An 18,379-nucleotide genomic window follows, 5' to 3' on the forward strand; every position below is an offset into this window, starting at 1 on the left:
CCGCGTTCTACTTGTTACGGCTCGAGCGTTTCCGGTCAGCGTTCAGCGCACTTATATACAGAGAGCTTCTCGTGAAAACGCAGATTATTACTGTGCTTTAGGGCTGCCAAATGTTTTTTAAACAATCATGTTCTCTGCATTAACATTAATTATCTTCAACCTGCTGAAATGTTTATTAATATATTTCCCTTCCAAATGCGCATTCTGAATAATAAATAAATATATTTCCCCACTAACCTACTGCCGTCAAGTGCTTGTCTTCTCATTAGCAGTGTTTTTCTCTTAGTCATCATATTTCATACCTGTTAAATTTACATTTAAATGAATTTGACTGATAAACACCCTTAAGAAAGCGCATGGTTTTACTGTGGTAAGTGTAACTATGGGTGACAACGCATTATCACGATGGCTAGACTGTTTTACGTTACAGTTGCACTGCAAACAAAACAAGTTAAAACTGTCAAGCATCACTGATTCCCTCCTGACAATCTGTGAATGACAACTGTAAAAGTCCGTTAGCATCGCGCGCTAGCTGCTTTCTGACTGTAAACGAGCAGAAGAGCATACAAGACATGCACAAACAAACCATGCTGACGATTAAACAGCAGGATAACTTACCTTTCATATAATAGTTATAATTAATCAAATACTTATGAAGGCGAACCATGGTTTTACTATAGTAAGAGTGTAGTAACTATGGTTAATTTTTGTACGAGCAGTATTGCTTGCGTTGGTGCTTTTATTCCAGTGTTTGAAAATAGTGGATTTTTAGCATAAATGTGTGAATTACATACAAGTGATTGTCAGTAAAAAATGGCACAGAATAGTGACTAAAATATTGTTTATTCTGATCTTATTCATTACGTCTCACACTGCAGCGTCGTGATCACTAGTAGAGAGCTGACACCCTGTGGTGAAAGAATCACGGCATACGTTGGATTAAAACTTAAAGTTTGGAAAGGTCTGTACACGGTAATCATCAGAATATCTCTTCTCCTGTCTCTGAATATGTCTAGAATTTAAAATCATCCCGATGACACTCATTTTAAGAGGGGTTTAGTTAGCTATGTGCTATTGAAAATAGATATAACCGGAAACAACTGAGCCGTAATGTATCAAACCGGATGTGCGTCACGAGGCTCAGTGCAAGTAGTCCATTGCTACTCAAAACTAGCCATGTTTCTAGCCAGGTATCCGTGTTTTGGAGGGGTTCCTGGTAAAATACGCAATCCAGGGGCTAAATATCATGTTATTTGGGGTCGCTTCAACCCGCGGACATGAAAAACAACCTGCAGCAACAGTGTTAAAGTAGCCCAATTCCGAGGGAAAACTGTGGACTTGGCAATAGTGGGCCCAATCCTGGTATCGGTATCAGTGCATCCCTATATTATGCTATTATTTGTTGTACTTATTTATGAAAAAAATAAGTTTTCTCCTGATTTTGGGGTGAAATGTGACCATGTGTCCTGAAATGAGAAGAAGGACTTGACTTCACTGAATCTTTTCAGATTTTTGCTAAGCGGTAAGTTTTGCCAAAAAAAGACGAAATGAAAAGAGTCTCATGACTCATGAACTCTTGCTGATGGAGACATAATTTTGGCTGACATCTTTTTCTATTTTACAGTGTTCATATTTCTTAAGGACAAAAATTAAAGTAGGAAAGAGTATTAAAAGCAGGAAATACAGCTCCATGCATGGCTTGAGTGCTTGATAATGGGCCTCCGTCCAATTATCCACTTCCAAGAATGTAGACATATAAGTTGTAATTTTCTGTAATGGCAGGCTGCGGACATCGGGGAGGGGGAAGCAGAAAAGTAAAAAAAAGGAAGACGACGACATTGGAAGAAGCGTGATATGTGCATTGCTGAATATTTTTCCAGATTTTCTGGCATTTTTGGACCTCAGGAGCTGGTCTTAATGTGCTGCCCTTTAGAAAATGTTGAAGTGTAATATGCCTGCACCGGCTCCGCAGAAGCGTCTTAAAGACGACCTCTTTCTCGTTTTGTTTTCATCCAAAAATTTCCTGTAATACCTCTCCCTCTCCTCGCTCAGGCTTTTAGCAGCTGGTGGTGAAGGTACATTATCAGAATGGAATAGGAGCAGAGAATGGAAGATTAGAATGCTCATTGGGTATTTAGTCAAGAAGCCTAGTGCCCACTTGAGCTCCATTTGGGTGCTCTTACCTGTCCTGCTGCACTGAATAGCACCTTTGTTCTAAAGGCGAAGAGCAGGGGAAGATAGCAGAGCTGCCGGGGTTTACAGTAATGAACGTATACGGCAGCACAAAGCATTATGAGACGCACAACAACAGAGGATGAGATATTTTGTAGACGATATTATGACGTGTATGTAAAACCCTGAGACAAGCGCTAATTGTTGAAGCATTGCATTAACGGGCAGTTTTTAAGCTACTGCACTCTTTTTTCTTTTTTTTTCTACACAGAAAAAAATCTTTATATAATGTATAGGCCTACTCGTGTAGGCTATTAGTATTTTCAAAGGCTGTGATTATGAGTTTCAGAAATATCCGCAAAGAATTTCCTAATGGTTTAAACATGTTTTAGCACCTATTTTATTTTATTTTATCTTATTATTTTATTTTATTTATTGTATTTAGATTTTTATTTTATTTATTAACAAAAACATCTCTGGCTTAATATAGCCTCATGCATTAGTATTTTCAAAGGTGTAAGAGTATCTGTGATTATGATTTTCAGAAATATCTGCAAAGAATCTCCTACTGGTTTGCAAATGTTTTTACAAATGAACATTTTTATTATAATATTATTTAATTTTTTTTATTTATTTTTTTATTACAAAAACATATGTGACTTAATATAGCCTCATGTATTTTTTTTTTTTTTTTTCAAATGTGTAAGATTATCTGTATGATTTTCAGATATATCCACAAAGAATATCCTAAAGGTTTACAAATGTTTTTATTTTATTTTATTTTTTATTTTATTATGCTTTGTTTTATTTCATTATAAAAATGTCACTGTATTAGTATTTTCAAAGGCATAAGAATTATGTAAATGTGATTTTCAGAAATAGCCACAAAGAATTTCCTAAAGGTTTATAACCATAAAGAGAAACTTAATATTGTATATGGGCTGATTTATCTGAATCTTTTGAGCTCTTACACATTCTGTAACCCTGTTGTGAACACCGTCTCCTCATTTAACAGACTTCCTACAAGCTGTCAGGCTTCTCAACAACTCCATGTGACAATCTACCCAGCTAACCTTTCAGGTAGACCTCCTCCTATGCATCTATATTTCCCAAACCCCTAATTCTGCTCCTTAACTAGTGTAATTTTGCAGAACTATAAAAGCACTATGTACTTTATACAAAATAATGGACCTACAGCCTTTCAGATGACATGTGCATTGTGCGGTTTTGTACAGCACTGTATGTATTATTCTTGCTTTTATTGTTTAGTCGTTTATTCTAAGGTCAGCTGCCGTTGTGGGTCCTTTTAAACATTTTGGCACCATGTCTCTACTGTACAAGGTTTATTCTCACAAAAACCTGTCAAGGAAATTTCTGGGGAATATAGTATTTCACCTCAAAAATAAGAAACATCAGACAACTTTGTAAAAATCAGAAAATTGTGACTAAAAGATATCCTATTTTATAACCATAAACTACTTTTAAAAAATAAGGCTGATTTAATCTCATGTATTAGTATTTTTAAAGGCCTATGTGTATCTGTGAATATGATTTTCATAAATATCCACAAAGAATTTCCTACTGGTTTATTTTATTTATTTATTTATTTTTTTTATTGCATTTTTTTTTTTTTTACAAGAATTTCAAATGTCCCAAAATCACCACTACAATCTGTTAGATATATAGATTTTTATTACTAAAAAGTGGTCGGGCAGACTAAACCGTAAGTCATAGAGACTTGAAACTTTGAGGGCTGGTAGTATTCACATCAGCCTGACGGGGGCGCTACAATGGTGAAAAGTACAAAATTGCTTATAACTCCTAGGTGTCAAAATGCATGCCTCGGATTCAGAAATTTCGTCTGTGAAATTTTCGGGTATTTTGGATTTTTTGAAAAACCTACCTTTGCGAACTAGTCATAGGTTTTTGGCCCGATTGGAACCAAACCAGTGCAGCAAGATTCTGCAAGCAACTGGAGTCTGATTGTCAATAATTACAAAAAAAAAAAAAAAAGTTAAAATTTCGATTCACGGTCTCTAAGGGCCGCCAAACCATTCAAAGTGGGCGGAGCCACTTTTACTAAAATGGCTATAACTCGTGAACAGAATGAGATATTTTCACCAAACATGGCACACATATGTAAGAGCTCTTTCTGTGGTTGTGTGAAAAAAGGACGTGGCGACTGGCCACTTGGTGGCGCTATAACATGGAAAAAAACGTAAAAATGGCTATAACTACGCAACCCTAGGTCTGATTGACTTGAAAATTGGCATGCAGTGTCTTTATCCAAGGTGCCAAGACTGCCTTTGAGGACATTCGCATATCTCGAAAAACATGGGTGGCAGCAGCAGCCAATGAAGTTAGAGCAGCTATCAGACAAGGTTGATCAGAACGAAACTCGCTGGGCCTGTTTGATTCACGGCCCTAGAGGTCGCTTTCATGTTTTTCACATGCGTAAAGAATTGTACATCTTGCGATTTATCGCACACGCCCACGACATTCTCATCCTCATTTGGAGCAACTTTGCCTCTACGACCGCCGCTGTCAATTGAATCATTCACTAAATACTGAAGATTATTTCAAAAACCATATTTGGCGAACTAGTCCTAGGTCAACCTCAATAATACCACTGCAGCACAATTCTTGGGACCCTCTAGGTCAATAATTATCAAAAAAAAATGTTGAACTTTGGCCTTTGGATAGATATAGCAGGGTCATTTAGAAAATAAGTGTGGCAAAGTGCACACAAAAGCCTATAACTCCTAAATAAAAACTCGAAACTTTACGAAAATTGGTGAGCACATGTGACCTATGATTCTAAACAGGCATGCAAACTTTTATGGAGATCGGACCATAGGTGGCGCTATAACTGTTAAAAAGCTTTAAAAACCATGTATTTCCTTATAGTAAATTGCCTGTATTGGCTGTAAAGAGTCTTTTCCATCTGTAATCTAAGTGGTTAAATGCTTGCTAAACAAAACATAATACCTTTTTACGCATTGGCTTAAAGGGCATTAAAGTGCTAGAACCCCGATAATCACAGCTATATATTTTTCAGTTTCATTGTTTCGGGTACCTTCAAGTTTTGCTAAAGAGTGCCAAGTGAGAAGTCCCTATACCCATGCAAAAGACCCCATAAATGACTGTCAGAATCCAGCACACATCAGTTCAGTAAATTGGCAGCAGCAAAACAAACTCTCCACATGCAGCATTTGGTTTGTCTAAAATGTCCAACGAGGGATTGCTTGGATGATTAGCCATCAAAATGACAGGTCTCTGTTGCTTAGGAACATGACTAGGCTGCATGAATTGTTGCATCGCTTGATCTACTCCAAGCAGACTCACAGTGACAGCACTTGTAGTCTCCTCTTCATATGTGTGTGTTACAATTATTGCACACAATCTCTATTTTAATGCCTTATTATGCAGCACAGGCCACTGAAGGCTCTGGTGCCATATCGCTTTGACAAATGTTAATGTTGTTTTTTGGTTGTGTTTGCTTATTCCTTTTCCCTATGTGTGGCACAAGACGCATCTGCGTTTATATATGTAGACTATCCCGACAGTCACTTGCAAACATTTCTGAAAGTACTGGATGCTTTATGATGCTGGTTGCTATGGTTACCTCTAGGAACCAAACAAAAGAGGAAACAGGAAGGGGAGGGGGAGCCCCGATGCAAGTGGGTGACTGCCCTTGTGCTCTCTGTTGAATTTTGTTAACAGGTCTATACATGTGTGTGGTTGTAGGACACAATATGAGCTTGTTCAGAGAGCTTTTGAGTAAGCTTGCTTAAATTACATTAAATTTTTTCTCCTTATATTTTCACATCAAACCAGCAATCATTTCAAAATAAGCTTTCTGGTTTTATGGGTTTACTGTGACCTACATGTCAGTGTTGCATTAAAAACTGGGTGAAAAGACATCTTAGAGTAGCTACCAACCTTCAGGCTTGGCCATGTATACTTTGCGCCAAATGCGAGTAAAAATCTGTGTTGGCGAGTATATGAAACGGTGTCAATCGCCAGTTGGCCAGTATCATTTTTATGAATTCTAGCAATGCAAAATTATACCCTCATTCACCATTCCCTACATTAGTCCACTAATATAGTCCACTTGAAGGAGTGAATGAAAGCGAGTGAGTGAATTCGGACGCTCGCTGGAGTGCGCCGGAAGGGCTGCCGCTTTTGTCTAGTTTGTGTTTGCTGTTTAAAGGATTAGTCCACTTTCAAATTAAAATTTTCTGATAATTTACTCACCCCCATGTCATCCAAGATTTCCATGTCCTTCTTTTTTCAGTCAAAAAGAAATTAAGGTTTTTGATGAAAACATTCCAGGATTATTCTCCTTATAGTGGACTTCAATAGACCCCAAATGGTTGAAGGTCAAAATTATAGTTTCATTGCAGCTTCAAAGGGCTCTACATGATCCCAGACGAGGAATAAGGTTCTTATCTAGCGAAACGATCGGTCATTTTCTAAAAAAAATAAATAAAAATGTATATGCTTTATAAACACAAATGATCGCCTCGCAAATGCTTCCACCAGACTTCCGTATTCTTCAAAAAGCTTACGCTGTATGTCCTACAGCTTCCCTATTCAACTTACGAAAAAAACGGAACTGGCGCTGCGTTCGTTCTGTAATTTGTAGGACATACAGCGTAAGCTTTTTGAAGAATACGGAAGTCTGGTGGAAGCATTTGCGAGGCGATCATTTGTGTTTATAAAGCATATACATTTTTTTTTTTTTTTTTTTTAGAAAATGACCGATCGTTTCACTAGATAAGACCCTTATTCCTCGTCTGGGATCATGTAGAGCCCTTTGAAGCTGCACTGAAACTATAATTTTGACCTTTAGAATTTTTGAATTTAGACCTTTGACTATTTGGAGACCAATGAAGTCCACTATAAGGAGAATAATCCTGGAATGTTTTCATCAAAAACCTTAATTTCTTTTCGACTGAAGAAAGAAGGACATGGGGGTGAGTAAATTATCAGGAAATTTTAATTTGAAAGTGAACTAATCCTTTAATAATCATTTGAAACTTAACAAACTGGCAGCTCTAGTAGAAATGAAAATATTTATTTTGAACTCTGTCATGGAAACTAGCATGTATAAAACAATTTAATAATAAATTAAAAAGGAATTTATACCTGCATAGTATTACGCTGTAGCCACATTGGACCAGCAGTTTGGAAAATGGATGGATGGATGATTCAGCTGGAGAGCCATCTTCTGGTCAGACGCGGAAATTCATTCAGCGCGACTCTCACTGTGCATTATGGGTATTCTCTCACTCGTTATTGCAGTGCGGTGTGGGATTGAATGAGTGCACTCGATAATATCCGCAATGGTTTCGGACACCACTACAAATGGCTGTTCCCTCAAATAGTGCCCTGTTTAGGGGTATAGGGGGTGATTTTGGATACAGCCATAGTCAGTAAACCGCATTGTGTAACAGTATATTGGATCCGTGCATTAGCTCTTAAAGTGACAGCAGCCTAACAAAAGACAAAGGATGTGTCTCAACCAGCTGCCTAGTTTAGTAGTCAGGGCAATGATCAGAGAGTCAGCCATTTTAAGGGCTGTCTCAATCGCAAAAACCTTCCAGGGCTGCGTTCCACTCCACTTTAAGACACGCACTCGCGAATTTCCCTAAACACTTCCGCTCGGGGGAATCCCCACCGCCATTTTGAAGTGCGTTCCACTTCGTAAAGTGGACGAGGGAAGTTTATATGGACAGACCCTCGTCCCCTTGATTTTGACCGAGGGAGCGAGTCTACTCTGACGTACACTTCAAGCAGCTCTATATCCCACAATTCAACTTGATTGTGACATCACAGCAGATCGCGCTTAACGGAAGTGTATAATATATAATTCTCAAAATAATTAATTCGCATAATAGTGTGTATATATTAATTATGTTGAGGTGTAATCGCATAATACTTGTAGCTACCTTATGTTCACAGTCAAAGTTTATACTATTTATATAATTTTTTTTCGTTTGTGTAATTTTATTTTTCTCCAACAGCTCATATACCTATAGGATTTTATATATTTTCTCTAACAACTTATGAATCTGTTTCATGAACCATTCTATATAAGTAAAAAGGGGGTTTAATACCATTTAAACCTTGTGCACAAGTTCCTCCAGTAGTGGGCACTCATGCAACGTAAGCAATGACGCACATCCAAGTCCACGAGACTGAGGGAAGTTAGCAAGTGAAGGGCATAAGAATTTGAAGTGGAACGCAGCCCAGGTTACTGAGACGTTCGCTCCCTAAAAAGTCCCACAATGCACCGTGAAATCCAGGGTGCATCGATGCTTCCTATGTTTCCTTAACGGAAGTTCTGAAACCCAAAACGCAAATCACGTCAGCCAACTCATTACACATAATGACACTCGGTAGATGTTTTTGTTTTTTTTTAATTATTGAAAACATTATTTAATTATATTTCAGCATAAAAATACATCGCTAGACAGGTAATAAACATAATCAAGCTATAATTTATAATTTATTTACTGCTGAAATGTTGCACATATGTATATGTAACAAGCACAGTATTTATCATAATGTAGCTACTTTAAATAACATTAAAAAATAATGTCAGAAAGATATCAGTTTGTCACTGATTGAGACACACCCAAAGAACAATCACTCATTTGTGACATTAATAAGGATTAATCTACGTTTCATGGCTGGTAAAAAAAATGTTTATGGCTGGTAAAAATTTTTAAGTCACCGGCAGGTGTGGCAAAAAGTTAGTTTTAGTTCAGCTGCTTATAACTTGTTCTTGCTTTTACAAATACTGCATCATTCCATTTATATTTATTTATATACTTTTTTACAAGGAGGGTTGAAAGAACCTTCACTGTGTGCAGATTAAGTTATAGAATATAAGTGAAAACCTTTGGGGGCATAAAGGTAATTAGTGAATTGCAGTGGTAGAAGTGGTCCTGCTTATTTCAGAGCAAGAATACTTGAGTGAACTTACCACTTGAAATACTTCACAGAATTAATGGTATTAAAATTAACAAGCAATAATACAAACCTGATTGCTCAATTAGTACTCAGGGAAGTAATTTGCTGGTAAGTGTTTTTTGCACACAGTCGGACTATGTTAAATGTTTTAAATGTCATTTTAGATAAGGGTTTTCATAAATATAGTGCTTCAAGGGTCAGGGTCTTTGAAAAGGGCTTTCTATATAAATATGAATTAATATATTTTATATTTTTCTATACATTAGTGGTAATGGTATTATAAATACTGATACAGAAGTTAATAATGTTTGTTAATGTTTCAGTCTTATTAAAGGATTAGTTCACTTTCAAATGAAAATTACCACAAGCTTTACTCACCCTCAAGACATCCAGGTGTATATGACTTTCTTCTTTCTGATGAACACAATCAGATATATAGATTATAATAGATTATATTAATAAATATCCTGACGCATCCAAGCATTATAATGGCAGTGAGCGATACCAAGGAGTATGAGCTGAAGAAAGTGTCTCCATCCACATCCATCCACCATAAACGCATTCTCCACACGGCTCCAGAGGGTTAATAAAGGCCTTCTGAAGCGAAGCGATGCATTTGTGTAAAAAAAAAAAAATGCATATTTAACAAGTTATGAAGTAAAATATCTAGCTTCCGCCAGACCTCCTACCGTATTAAGCTTTTTTCCGTAAGTTGAATAGGGAAGGTGTAGGACGTAGCGTAAGCTTTTTGAACTGTGAGAGTTTTACACTTTCTTCGTAACTTGAATACGGAAGGTGGTCTGGCGGAAGCTAGATATTTTACTTCATAACTTGTTAAATATGGATTATTTTTTACACAAACGCATCGCTTCGCTTCAGAAGGCCTTTATTAACCCCCTGGAGTCGTGTGGAGTATGTTTATGATGGATGGATGTGGATGAAGGCACTTTCTTCAGCTCATACTCGTTTGGTATCGCTCACTGCCATTATAAAGCTTGGATGCGTCAGGATATTTATTAATATTTCTCCGATTGTGTTCATCAGAAAGAAGAAAGTCATATACACCTACACTGTAAAAAGAATTATTGGTTTAGCTTAAAAAAAGTAAGTTACCTGGTTGCCTTAAAATTTTGAGTTCATTGAAATGAAAAATTTGAGTTAATACAATGAAGGCGATTTGTTTAATCAACAGAAACTCAAAATATGATGTTATCTGAACTACATTAATTATCTAAGTTGATTTGACAAAAGAAAAAATGTTATGATAAATCATGAAAATATTTTTTTACAGTGTAGGATGGCTTGAGGGTGAATGAAGCTTGGGGTAATTTTCATTTGAAAGTGAACTAATCCTTTAATGAAAGTTATTGTAAAATATTACAGGGGGAAAAAAGTAATAATTTAAAAGAAAGCACAATTCACTTGCCCACCAAGTGCTCTTATTATAAAGCATTTTTTTTTATACGATATAAATTATAATTTGTAATAATACAAGTTATTAATTAACTTTAACAAGCTTATATATTATATACACAAATGTTTTACATTTTAGAATAATAGTAAAAAGTCATGAAAACTATGAAATATAGATGGAAGCTTTGGTATTTCATATATATATATATATATTTGCAGTTATATTTACAGTTCATCTTACTGAAATCCATATCATGTCTCGTGTAATCGTTTAATCAGTGTTTCAACCACGGAAAAACGTTAACAGCTTGTAAACAAACAAACAAACGTGACGTCACATTTACCTCAGAACAAACAACAAACATATTCAGTGACCATAAACTCATTAGTCAGCTAGAAAAATGACTTCTAGAGAGGAACATTTAGCTAAATATAGGCTATGCACCATATTACATATTAATTATATTTGTTAATGTTCTTTAATAGCCTATATAATGCATGTTTGAATAAATCCATCAAGTTGACAGCCACCATTTAAATGTTTAGGTATATTTCAAAAAACGAATTGGAGTAGAAATAATTTTAAAGTTAGTAGGCCTATTATAACATTATTATTATTATAAAAATTGTATTTTAAGTTTGTATACAAATCAGTTCATTTTAACCTTCAATACCAACTGATTCCCATGTATATTATACAGCATTAGTAAAATTTGCCATGTACTGTACCTGACATACAGTATCCAAAATAACTGATATCGAATCGAATTGCAAGCTTGTGAATCAAAATGCATAACTATGCATTTTTCATTTCAATGAACTCAAAATTTTAAGGCAACCAGGTAACTTACTTTTTTGATGACAGACTGGCAGGAAATGGTGCAAAACAGAAAACAAAGTCCAAACAGTGTGATATTGTGACATACTGATAAGCCTCATCTTTCCATTATTGTTAATAATAGTTGCAACTTGCAGTTGCACTCTTAAATGTGCATCGAAAATTGCCAGCTGATAAAACCTGTGCTCCAGGGACCATATTCATGACATCTAAGGCTAAATGTAGATCTTAACTGGCTGAGTTAGACGGTGATTGATACTAAACAGTAGAAAATCAGTCCAGAGTCTCTTTAACAGCCAATGACATTTACAGCTAAAGTTTTGTGCTGCTTATAATAAATCGACATGTTGATAACACACATATGCAGTCTTTCAGAATGCTCTCAATTACATGTAGCCTAGATCAGTTGCATGCTATATGGATTAGTGAGTGTTGTGGTGCTTATGGGGTGTTGCTCTGGGACGGGTGAGTATGAGGCTGGGACGGAAAAATCACAGTATACTCACTACAAAAAACTAGACCCACCCCCCGGAACGCGATCGTGGGGCCCCCTCCCGGAGATTTGCTTAGGGCCCCCAATAACCTAAACACGCCCCTGTTTTTACCCTCGTTCCGATCGCGGTGACGTCATCGGCGTTCGTGAAATTGCCGGGCCACCTGTCGGTGGAATGGACCTCGCCTTTAAGAAGCTTCTGCAGGATGAAAACTGGAGCTGTTCACAGCACATGGTGCTGAACGACGCCAAACACGCCGAGACATAATCGAGAGCGAAGACACGGAACGGCACAGAAACACTGTTTATGCTGGAGAACACGCGAACAGTTTGAAGAGCCACTGCTGGGAAGCGGATTTGATGGAGCAAGACATCGTTTTCACAGTGTGTAGCTTTCACATGTTCTCAGTTTTAATAAGCATGTTGATAAAATGTCATCTGTGTGTGTTGGCGTGGGAGTGAGTGCCACAGACATCACCGGACGAAGCAACAGGTAGCTTCAATCGTTGATAACATCATTTTTTTTCAGGCTTGATTTGTTTTTGTTGTTGTTTTTTCATGTTGTCAGGAGAAACTGGAATATTTCACGGCAGGTAGGGACTAAATCGAGAGCTATAGCTCTTCCTCCTGTTCTTTATTTGCCTCTTTAATTTTAGGAACTTTTCAATGTAACTATTTAGACCTGTTGATTACAAATAAGTGTTTAAGATTTCAACGCTTATCATCCTGTCAATGCCTGTTACGCACGTACTGAGTGATTCTGTCCTTTCGTGTATTTAAATATTGCCTGTTATAAAACATATATTGAAATCCTTTATTGTTTTAACTTGTGCTAGTGTTTTTATTTTGATCATTTGCATAAGATATTTTTATTTTTTCTCAAGTGTTCTTAATTTTTCCCGTTGTGTGAGGGAGTGTTGTACAGTTTTGTGTACAGTCTTTGTGCATGAACAGCATCATTTTAAGCTGGTTTTTGCTTTTTTGTTTCTGATCTCTAGGTTTAAAATGCTTGTTTGGCTTGTGAAGGCCCATTTTAGTCATTTTGTAGGATATTTAATCTCTGAGAATTGAGTTATATTTCTGAGGCTCCATAACTGACCTCAAGTTCATAGTCCAATATTAGATCAAACCTAATTACACTGCATAAATATGCAATTTTAATATGCAATGTTTTCTAATTTATAAGATTGCACATTTTAAAATGTCTATGTCATGCAAATCACCTGTTCAGATTAGATTGCACTGTTGCATCTAAACAACACAAAATATGTTAGGCTGTTATCATAGCTTGCAAATTTGTCAAATATACATGCTGGCTAAAATTTCCTACTTATGTTTTTTTTGTTAAATCTATTTTTATCTGTGCAAATCGATCATCGGACAGTACTACGTGCATGTATACCCTCATGCATTTCTGTTATCGTCACATCAGATGTCGTGCAATCTACATTTAGCATGCCATTCAGCCAGCGTGACAGCAACTGGCCAGATAAGTGATTAGAAAATAGGTGGGTTCACATACTGGCATGAATGTCCACACAACTTTGAAGGGGACCTGCTTTTGAAGGAGCAGACCTTTTGAAGCCCCACATGGCCTTAGAAAAAAAAAGATCAAAACTTGACAGAATGTGCACAAACAGGGCCCGTTCAGGAAAACATTTGATGTGCCATTACAATCAGGCCTGGAGGAGAACCTAAGCTTGCCCTATAGTCCCTACAGGCATCGGGGAGCAAGGACAGTATTTGATCTAGTGTTTCATAGACCCAGGTGCTGGTAGCACTTCTTTTGTAAAAAATGTCATGCTCACAAAGGCATGTAATGAATGCTATAAGTCCTTGGTGCCATGCGCTAGAAACTGTTATTGGATTAAAATGGCAACATTTTTGCTTCAAGGAAAAAATAAAGACAAAACAGGATATAAATCTTTATCTGTGACTGTAACCAGTCCAAATAAATCATCATTAAAAGGTTCTGTATGGAACCTTAAAGCGTTCTTTTAGATGCTTCATATAGAACCTTTTAGGGGTTCAGATTTAGTTTTAATTAAATTTTATAAATTAAACCGCTCATTTATACACTTTATCAATAACCTGTTAAACTTGAAAGTATTATGCAATTATGTAAGACATTTCTCCTTATATGTGACCCTGGACCACAAAACCAGTCATAAGGGTCAATTTTTTGAAACTGAGATTTATACAAAAATCAAAATATTGAGAAAATCACTTTTAAAGTTGTCCAAATGAAGTCCTTAGCAATGCATATCCACTCACAAAATACATTTTTGATATATTTACAGTAGGAAACTTACAAAATATCTTCATGGAACATGATCTTTACTTAATATCCTAATGATTTTTGGCATAAAAAATATTGTTGGCTATTGTTACAAATATACCCATGTGACTTATGACTAGTTTTGTGGTGCAGGGTCACATATAGAATGTTTTTGACATAAAGGGATTTTTAAAATTTAGTTAAGAACCCTAGGGTTCTATATAGAACCCTTTTTTTTTTCTCAGAGTGTAGGCTAAATTTTGGTGACGTTTGTAATCAAATGACCAAAGATGGACCGGTCAATTTCCTGCCATGCCTGACTTGCGCCTTCCTGAGTTTCATCTCAGTGTAAAAGGCAAATGAAAAACTATGCTACATAAACAGGGTTAGAATGCTAAATAAGGTTAACTCAGAAAATTGTCATATAATGTGATCATGCTGGTGTCACAGGGTTTATTTCAGGGTCAGATCTGGCGTGTTACACAGCAAGAGGCCTTAATGAGGACCCATGTCATAAGAACTCCCTGCTCCACTCCAGTCTTGTAGCAAACGTGACACCCGGGTGAGGAGCGTTCCCATCTCTCCTCAGTCAGATGAAGGTATACAATATGACTCATGCAATACGACCCAAACCCAGTGCGTTTGTAGAATTTACCTGAGAGAAAAAAAAAAGAGGAAACCATGAGATATAAAGCCAAAACATATACAGTACATTGCAGTGTTGTAATTCAGGCAATTAAAATAATTGCTATGAAACAGATGCTGTGGAAGAACACAGCATCTGTCCTTTTTGCTTTTTTATAGACATATTTTGCTGCATGATATATTTGGAATGATTGCATGCAGTTCTTACCTGTTTTGAAAGCATAACCAAACTGTTTTAGGTATAAATACTGTTAAAATAAGCATTGCATGACAAATATTAAAGTTTAGAAGTTAAACAGTGATCTTATCCCCAATATTACCCTTTATGAACATTCACAGAATCTGTTCAGGTAGTGGTAACTGGGAAGGCAAATAACCATGTATGATTTATCGACTTGAAATGTGACATCTCATTGGTTTGTGTCTATGATCATTTTCAAAAAAAAAAAAAGATCATTTTTAAAGTAGATGGTTACATTAATCTGTCAGTCAGTACAGAATATCGCATGCTTGGTAAGCACATTAAAGGCCTGTTCACACCAAGGATGATAACTATATTAGCATCCACACCAGCGAACGATAATGCTCTGAAGCACACTTTAGGTTTGTCGTCTGCCACTTTAAAGGGTTAGTTCTGTCATCATTTACTCACTTTCATGTCGTTCCAAACCTGTAAGACTTCCATTCATCTCTGGAACACAAATGAAGACATTTTTAATGAAATCTGAGAGATTTCTGTCCCTCCATTGACAGCCCAAACAACTACCATTTTGACACTTCAAAACGTTCATAAAAAAGATCGTAAAACTAATCCATATGAATTGAGTGGTTTAGTCCAAATTTTCTGAAGAGATCCAATTGCTTTATATGATGAACAGATTTAATGTAGGTTTTTATTCACATGTAAACATTGATCAGTGATAATAAACAGAAGCTCGACCAAAACTGCTTCACGTTTGAGAACAAACCTCTTCTGTTTTTGCTGAAGCTCAAACGTGCTGCGTAACACGAGAATGAACCTCATTGGTTCTTGCTGAAGCTCAAACGTGCTGCGTAACATGAGAATGAACCTCATTGGTTCTTGGAGAAGCTCAAACGTGCTGCGTAACACAAGAATGAACCTCATTGGTTCTTGCTGAAGCTCAAACGTGCTGCGTAACATGAGAATAAACCTCATTGGTTCTCGTGGAAGCTCAAACGTGCTGCGTAACACAAGAATGAACCTCATTGGTTCTCGTGGAAGCTCAAACGTGCTGCGTAACACCAGAATGAACCTCATTGGTTCTTGCGGAAGCTCAAACGTGCTGCGTAACATGAGAATGAACCTCATTGGTTCTTGCTGAAGCTCAAACGTGCTGCATAACACGAGAATGAACCTCATTGGTTCTTGCTGAAGCTCAAACGCGCTGCGTAACACGAGAATGAACCTCATTGGTTCTTGCTGAAGCTCAAACGTTCAGCGTAACACGAGAATGAACCTCATTGGTTCTTGCTGAAGCTCAAATGTCCTGCGTAACATGAGAATAAACCTCATTGGTTCTCGTGGAAGCTCAAACGTGCTGCGTAACACCAGAATGAACCTCATTGGTTCTTGCGGAAGCTCAAACGTGCTGTGTAACACGAGAATGAACCTCATTGGTTCTTGCTGAAGCTCAAACGTGCTGCGTAACACGAGAATGAACCTCATTGGTTCTTGCTGAAGTGCAAACGTGCTGCGTAACACGAGAATGAACCTCATTGGTTCTTGCTGAAGCTCAAATGTCCTGCGTAACACGAGAATGAACCTCATTGGTTCTTGCTGAAGATCAAACGTGCTGCGTAACACCAGAATGAACTACATTGGTTCTTGCTGAAGATCAAACGTGCTGCGTAACACGAGAATGAACTACATTGGTTCTTGCTGAAGATTAAACGTGCTGCGTAACACGAGAATGAACCTCATTGGTTCTTGCTGAAGATCAAACGTGCTGCGTAACACGAGAATGAACTACATTGGTTCTTGCTGAAGATCAAACGTGCTGCGTAACACGAGAATGAACCTCATTGGTTCTTGCTGAAGATCAAACGTGCTGCGTAACACGAGAATGAACTACATTGGTTCTTGCTGAAGATCAAACGTGCTGCGTAACACGAGAATGAACTACATTGGTTCTTGCTGAAGATCAAACGTGCTGCGTAACACGAGAATGAACCTCATTGGTTCTTGCTGAAGATCAAACGTTCAGCGTAACACGAGAATGAACCTCATTGGTTCTTGCACGTCATGGTTTATCATAACTGATGTGTGAGTTGATCAATGTTTATATGTGAATAAAAGCCTAAATTAAATCTGTTCACCATAAAAATAAAAAGCGATCAAGTCTCTTCAGAAAATTTTGACTAAACCACTCAATTCATATGAATTAGTTTTACGATCTCTTTATGAACTTTTTGAAGCTTCAAAGTGTAAATGAGGGCAGAATTTCTATTTTTGGGATGAACTAAATGCCCAAGCCCTTTACAGCGGAATGGATTCCGATTGGCTGTCAATGTTTTTATCATTCATCAGCTGGAAAAAAAAAATGTCCTGAAAGTGATTCCAATGATATCATTTCTGTGTCATTATCATTATACTTGTGGTGTGGATTCTGCTATTCTTTTATATTTGACACGATTTTTAGAACTATATTGTTATTGTTATAGTTGGTGTGAACAGGCCTTAACATTTAGCCTATTTACCGGCATTATAACATACAATATGTTCGATAATATGAAAATGCTTTATTGATCGAGTCTGTGTTGTTTGCATCCATAACATTACAAACACAGAAGGGTCAGCATTGAGCATGAATAAACTTGTTTATGATGGGTAGCATTATGCCAACAAAGAGTATCTAGATGTTTGTTTGTTCTTATTATATCCACACTAATTGACTATATGAGGTTTTATTGCCTGATCAACCTCTGATTAGTTTCCTATAGAGCTCTGACAGATTCCTGTTAAAACAAACAACTGAACAACACAATACAGCCATGTTATTGGCGTATATCTGGATGTGATTGTGTTTCTTTGTGTTAGTTAAGGAAAGAAAAAGAGACTCAAAACTGTTTTGCAAGGCATTTCAGTTCAGTGCTCAGTGAGGAGGAAATTAATAAAATTAATATAAATAAAAAAGAATATTAGACCTTCCTGTCGCACTCTGTGAGTAACAAGCTTGCTTGATGAGGCATCATAATTAAATTACAGCAGACAGAGAATACTGCTTCACCTTACAGACATGATTTTTAAGTAAATCCTCTTACAATATATGCAACTGAATGTTAATTTGTTTTCTGCCCATAGGATTGTTGTTGTTATTTATCTAAGCCACATGCCTTTGTTTATTTTTCAGTTTCGGATATAATGCAGAACAAAATGTGTAGACGGTACATTCAATAATTTAATTAGTAAAAACTGAGACATGCTGGAAAAAAATGATAACATCTAAAATAACTAGTCAAAATATTATTTAATATTGCTGAATCAACCTAAATACATTCATTTATACCAACAAAATTATTTTTTATGGGTTGAATCAAG

This window comes from Ctenopharyngodon idella, chromosome 7 (assembly GCF_019924925.1).
Source record: "Ctenopharyngodon idella isolate HZGC_01 chromosome 7, HZGC01, whole genome shotgun sequence".
NCBI classification, from domain to species: Eukaryota; Metazoa; Chordata; class Actinopteri; order Cypriniformes; family Xenocyprididae; genus Ctenopharyngodon; species Ctenopharyngodon idella.